We start from the raw sequence: 6,527 nt of genomic DNA on the forward strand, positions 1-6,527 counted from the left end.
AAATTCATGGAGACTTGAAGATGATGCCCAAGGAAGGCAGAATTTGTGGAGGGGACAACACTCAGTGAGGATGTGATGCCATAGAGTATGTCCTACAAAGCTGCCATTTATTCCAGGGGAATTGATGGCTCTAGGCTCTTCATTTTTCATATTAGGACATGAGAATTGCCCTTTCCTTGCCCGTGAACGCACCAGGAACTTATCTCGCTATTTACACACGTCCAGTACGAAAGCATCCAAGACTAGTTTAAATTTCTGTTCCCACCGCGCCGCCTTTGTCTGCTGCTTTTGATAAGTCCAGACCGGCACGCTCCCACGCATGCCCAGTCGGCTTCTCCAAGCAAGGACGGTGATTGGTCCAGTGTGAGTAAGGGAGGCGGGGGGAGTGCGGGGGTTGGCTGGCAGCAGAAAGTGGGCTGGCAGCAGGAAGTGGATCGAACACAGTTTGCATGTTCCCACTGTAAGGCACCGGGTGTGGAGGACGCTTTATTTTTTTTATTCGCCGTATAAGTGGATACGCTTAACGCGGCAAAATTGCGCTCTGGAGACGTCCTCGGAATCCTTTGGGTGAGTTGCAGTGGGAACATGCAAGGAAAGCCCGCGGAAGCCGGCGCCGCAAATGGTAAGTGCGGACATGGCCCTTATTAATTTCCCTTTAGGGTTTCATGTTTTTCTTTCATGCAGTCTCCTGAGTTTAAATTCCCAAGGAGACACTGATATAGTCAACTATTGTCTTGAGATAGACATTTGTTTTGCAAACAAGTATAAAAACAAAGGGTGGCTTCCTATTTTGGTCAAAAATTCAATTTTGCTCTTTTGAGCAAGTGCCAAATCAATGAGGAAATTAGTTAGAGCAGTGTTGTGCAGTAAAATTGAGGATTTTGTTGGATTGATGAATAAATTAAGAAGCAACTGATCATTGGAGCTTTACACATTGTAAGTAAATAAGAAATTTTCTTTCTAACATCCTGTGAAAGTTTGTGGGAGTTTCTTCAATCCATAGTGCACATTCTTTCTCCCTCTTTCACTCTCTCTCTCTCAGATTATGTACAGGAAAATCATAAGAACTATATAAGATAGGGTTACTTGGGGTCATGCAATGATTTTATGCTAGTTTGGTAGAATTTTTAATTTTTCCCTCCCTTTGAACAATTGACTTCTCCATACTCTATCACAACCTCCTGTTGGTTTTGAAGCGCCCATCACTTTGTGAAAGAGTTTTTCATATGGCATGGGAGAGCTCAAAGAAAATTTCTCAGCTCACTGGACCCTGGCCTGTGGAATGTAAATGAACACATTGCTTATAGTTCCACCCTGCTCACAGTATTCGTATAGTGAAAGGGGCCTTCCCTCCCCCCCTCCAAATTATCTCCATCTGTGGGAAGGAAAGTCCAGTCTATTAGAGGAAGTCTCAACAGAGAGCTATAAAGAATGAGTAACCCTGAGAATTCAGTCTCAGATGGATTTTTAGTTAAGTTTATTGAAGGGCTTTGATTCATAATATCATGCTATGGTGTTAGGCTACAAAAATGATCTTAATTTAGACACTTGTAGCATCCTCTGGTGGCAGTTTCTGATCCTGCCACTGTGTTCAGTTATGGCTGAGCTTTCCTCCATTCCAAGGAACCTTTCTGTGCTGGAATAAGTCCTTTTTCCAGTCAAAGGTGCACTCCCCTCTGAGAAAGGCTCCTTGCATTAGAAGAGTGCTCCACTCTTTTTAGAGGACTGTGGAGATTGGTTTATCCAAGTCACATATTCCTTCTAAGTTCTGACAGGTATAGCCCAGGTGCTTATTTTCCCCTCTACCAAGACTTACAGTACATTCCTGAACTGAATCCTGCACCAGGCAAAGTAGGCAATACAGCTGCGCTGCCTGCAAAGGAGATTTTGGCCCTGCCAAAGACTGCAGAATGAAAGACTACAATGATACATAATATTGCCAATAACTAAAATATTCTAAACTGCTACTTTCCTCAGATGCAGGGTGTTGAAACCCTGGAACTTAAAAATCAAACAGTCGTCAAGGAATTCATCCTGTTGGGGTTTAGAAATATCCAGGATATGAAGATTTTTCTGCTACTGGTTTTCTTGGTGGTCTATGTAATGACCATGGTGGCAAACATCCTCATTATTGTGCTTGTTGTGGCTGACCAACATCTTCACACTCCCATGTATTTCTTTCTGGGGAATTTATCCTTTTTGGAGACCTTGTACAGTTCAGCGATTACACCCCGAATGCTGGCTAGCTTGCTAACCGGAGACAGAATGATTTCAATCACTGGATGCTTTGTGCAGCATTATTTCTTTCAAACTTTAGCAGCTGTGGAATGTTATCTCCTTTTTGCAATGTCCTATGATCGATATTTGGCGATATGTAAACCTCTTCATTACATGTCCTTAATGAATGGCAAATTATGCCTCCAGATGGCAGCTGGGTCTTGGATAGCTGGTTTTTTCGCTAGTACTATGACAATAATCTTAATGTTGAGGTTAGTTTTCTGTGGTCCTAATGAGATCAACCATTTCTTTTGTGACACTTTTCCAATTATCCAGTTGTCTTGCAGCAACACTTTCTTTTTAAAAAGACTAATTTTAGTATTGGTTTCTGTATTCACCCTTCCCCCATTTACACTAACTGTAATGTCATACATATACATCATTGTTGCCATCCTCAAAATCCCATCCACCACTGGAAGGCAAAAGGCCTTTTCTACCTGCTCCTCCCATCTCATTGTGGTAACAATTTACTATGGCACAATAGTGGCTGTGTATGTCTTACCAGGCTCCTCTTCTCTCAAAGACTTGAATAAAGCTTTTTCTGTCTTCTACACCATCCTAACACCTCTGCTCAACCCTCTCATATACAGTTTGAGAAACAAAGATGTAAGGGACTCTATTCAGAGGTTTGCAGTTATCGTATTCGGTAAAACTCAGGCAAAGAACCGGGAAGATAAGACTGCACTGCGCCTAACAAAGGAGCCCAAAGAAGTCTTGAAGTGGTAGACAACCAAGATCGCAATTCTGAACACTCCCCACCCTCAGTTTGTGATCTATTTGAGGGTGGATAGCCGAACCAATTATATATTATGGTTGGCCTCACCTGCTACAGTAAGCACTTATATACAGCAACCGTCTTTTAAATTAATTGGGTTGTTTTGTAGTTTCATATATTTTATTGCTTATTGTTATATTGAAAATTTTAATGTTGTAACCCGCCCTGAGCCCGGCCTGGCCAAGGGAGGGCTGGCTAGAAATAAGTAAATAAATAAATAAATAAATAAATAAATAAATAAATTAAACACACTTACCAAGGAGTAAGCCTCATTTTGGTTTGAGGAGCTAAAATTGGAGTAAACATGCTTAGAAGTTTACTGTAAGTGTTTGACTTCACTACATTTTCGTTTCTAAAAATAATGAATCAGGTCCTAACTGTCTTTCTTCTCAATACTTCATTGTTGTTCTTTGGAATCATATCTGTCATATTAATGGTTTTAAACAAATTGCATTGTTTACTGTTTTATTGTCTTTTTTTTAGTTTGCCAACTTAGACGAGCTCATTTGGATTTGTGGGACATTATTCTAAACAAATAAATACATATTGTTGCATGTTTCCCCTCTTCATTACAATACCCATGCCACATGGTTTCTGCCTACATCAGTCCCATTAGCCTTAGCATAGCCATTTTAATGGTCAAAGGGGGGTCCTCCTTCCATCTTTTTTCAGTGGGAAACACAATAACATCCAACGTACATGTTTGTTGTCCTACAATTACTTTTTTCAGTCAATCAAACCACATTGTTCATGTGTTACCTGTAATTATTGGTCACTGATAGAGAGCCAGAATGGTGAGTATTATATGTGGAACATGCAGATGAAACCAAAATTCAAGCAGTTGACATTATGAAATGTAGTGGATAACCTTGGACAAGTCATAGGCCTTTTATGCAGGGACGTTTCCCCACGATCCCCCCTGCCGACTGCTCTGGGGTTTCCTTTTGATTATGCATGCCTTTCCCGACCGTCACTCTCCTTGCGCGGTTTGCCTGTGTTTCTTAGATGCTGTTTTAGCCAGAATCTGGAAAATGCAAGCAAAATGCAGGGGAAGAATGAGGCAACCTCTGACAGTCGGGAAAGGCATGCATAATCAAAAGGAAGCCTTGAAGCTTCCCTGGCGGGTGTGACCATAGAGAAACATCCTTGCATAAAAGACCCTAATCTTTCCATTTAGTGTAACTTCCTTGTCAGCAGCACACATAAAAATGGGAAGATGAGGTTGGCACTAATATGCCACCAAACTCTTTGGAGAAATGGGGTAATTTAGTAAAATACTTAAACAAATTAATTCATAATTGGAATTCTAGTGAGGTATTTTGTTGCAGCAAAAACAAAGAAAAATACCTTTACTTATGTAGAAGCATTTGTAGGCTAGAATCCACTTTGTCAGGAACATGAAGTGCCACTTGACTCTCTCTTTCTCTTTGTTGTTGTTGTTGTTAAAATAAGAATGTGATGGCCAATTTATATTAAAAAAACCCTCAAAAATTTCCAAGTAAGATGCATACAACTCATCTTTGAATTTTTTTTAGATTAATAGAAAACATTTTGCCTTTCTTTCAAAATTCTCAGGGGTTTTTTTACCCAAGCAAACTTGCTTCCTAGCTTTCTTAAGGTGGTATCTTAAGGATGTGTGAAAAAACTGTAATTATAAGGAAAAATCTTAAGGCATATCAAGAACAGAGGGACTTTTTTACGGAAAGCCCAGTAAAAACAGAAAACATGTAAAAGGTGTGAGGACATGTCTAAATGAACTGTCAGTAGTCACCATCAGTTTATTGAAAGAACAGTTAATAATCATCAGCAGCTTATTGAAAGAAAGGGTAACATAGATCAGTTACTTAATAGATTTCAATAATTTTAAATAAAACAAATTGAACCAATTTTGTTGTCTTGTGTCATAATTTGGGAAGGGTGCTGGGGCAAATGGCTTTAGCATTTTTTGGTGTCATGTGAAACACCCAGAGGAGGTGGTCATGGCATCAGAATTGAGGGAGGAGAGACAAAGACAAAACAAAATAGAAGTTTGATGGCACCACCACTGAACTGTACAAATGCCTACTCCATCACAGATGCTCTAGAATCTAAAGGTTGTGGGGATCAACCCGCAAATCCAATGTTTCTTTTTGAATTTTCCTTGGAAGTTGCTTGGTTATTTGTTCATCATTCCTTTTCTTTCACTTAAACCACACATTTTGGACAAGTCTTGGATAAGCCTTCACTGTAGTAGGATCACTGATAACAGGCAGTGGCTAATCCCAGTGGGCACATAATAAATAATTTCCCATACTGAAAATCTGTGCCACCTGGCCAAATGGTATGGGGAGTTTGTCATATTCCTTGGAAGTACAGGAATTTCTAAAAAAAAAAAAAAAAGGTCTTCTCTCTTGACTAGGGTTGCCAACATCCAGGTGGCACCTGGAGATCTCCTGCTATTAATTTCCAGATGGTTAAGTTTAGTTCCCCTGGAAAAAATGGCTGCTTTGGAGGCTGAACTCTATGGCATTATACTCTGCTGAGGTTGCTTCTCTCACAAATCCCACCCTAACCAGGATCCACTCCCAAAATCTTGAATGAATGAATGAATGAATGAATTTATTTGCAGTAAAAACCCAATATATACATATTATATGTAATAACCAACACACAGCATAATATCATCTCCCAAAATCTTATGTTCTTATGGAGGTACCCGGGTTGTTTCTTTGCTGCTCCACTGATTGAACTATTAAATACACACTATCTAAAGGTACTGGTCAAGTAATGTTAATACTGTGACTTCTGTATGAGCCAGGCCATTCATGCAACAAAATCATATCATATCTCTATCTAGATTGTAACCATTTAAACTGCAGGTGATGGACTGTGTATTCCAATGGAAAAAATATGAAAAAGCCACATATACCAAACAACAAAAGATCTTGCTTTAGTTTGGAACATTACACAACATGCTAAATTTTCCATGAGTTCCCCCTCACTGGCAGTCTTTAAGCAGAGGCTGGACGAACACTTGTCAGGGATGCTCTAGACTGATCCTGCATTGAGCAGGGGGTTGGACTAGATGACATGAATGGCCTCTTTCAACTCTATGATCAGTTATCAAGATATATTAGTTTATAGCCATCATTTACACAGATAGCTTTAAAAATGTTATATTACACATGGTAGAAACAGAGGAGGAAAGGAGGCATGGTATAGTCTGATTTCATCAGATGTCGAAAGCTAAGCAGGGTTGGTACTTGGAGGGGAGACCACCAAAAAGGGTGCTGCAGAGAAAGGCAATGGCAAACCATCTCTACTTCTCACTTGACCTGAAAGCCACTTACTGGGGTTGCCATAAGTCGGCTGTGACTTGATGATACACTCAGAAACAGTAGAAATTACATATCAGTCTGAATACATCAATAGTCATAATGATATCCATGGGTTATTCATATTAGCATTAATTGGGTTCTCTTCATTGGAAAGTACA

The 6,527-nt window shown here is 39.8% G+C and overlaps 1 pseudogene; it reads left to right on the plus strand.

Moving 5' to 3' along the window:
* Positions 1 to 2,109: 2,109 nt before the first annotated feature.
* LOC130490702 (olfactory receptor 2AP1-like) lies at positions 2,110 to 2,927 on the plus strand (annotated as a pseudogene).
* Positions 2,928 to 6,527: the final 3,600 nt, after the last annotated feature.

The sequence above is a fragment of the Euleptes europaea genome, chromosome 18 (assembly GCF_029931775.1).
Source record: "Euleptes europaea isolate rEulEur1 chromosome 18, rEulEur1.hap1, whole genome shotgun sequence".
Lineage (NCBI taxonomy): Eukaryota > Metazoa > Chordata > Lepidosauria > Squamata > Sphaerodactylidae > Euleptes > Euleptes europaea.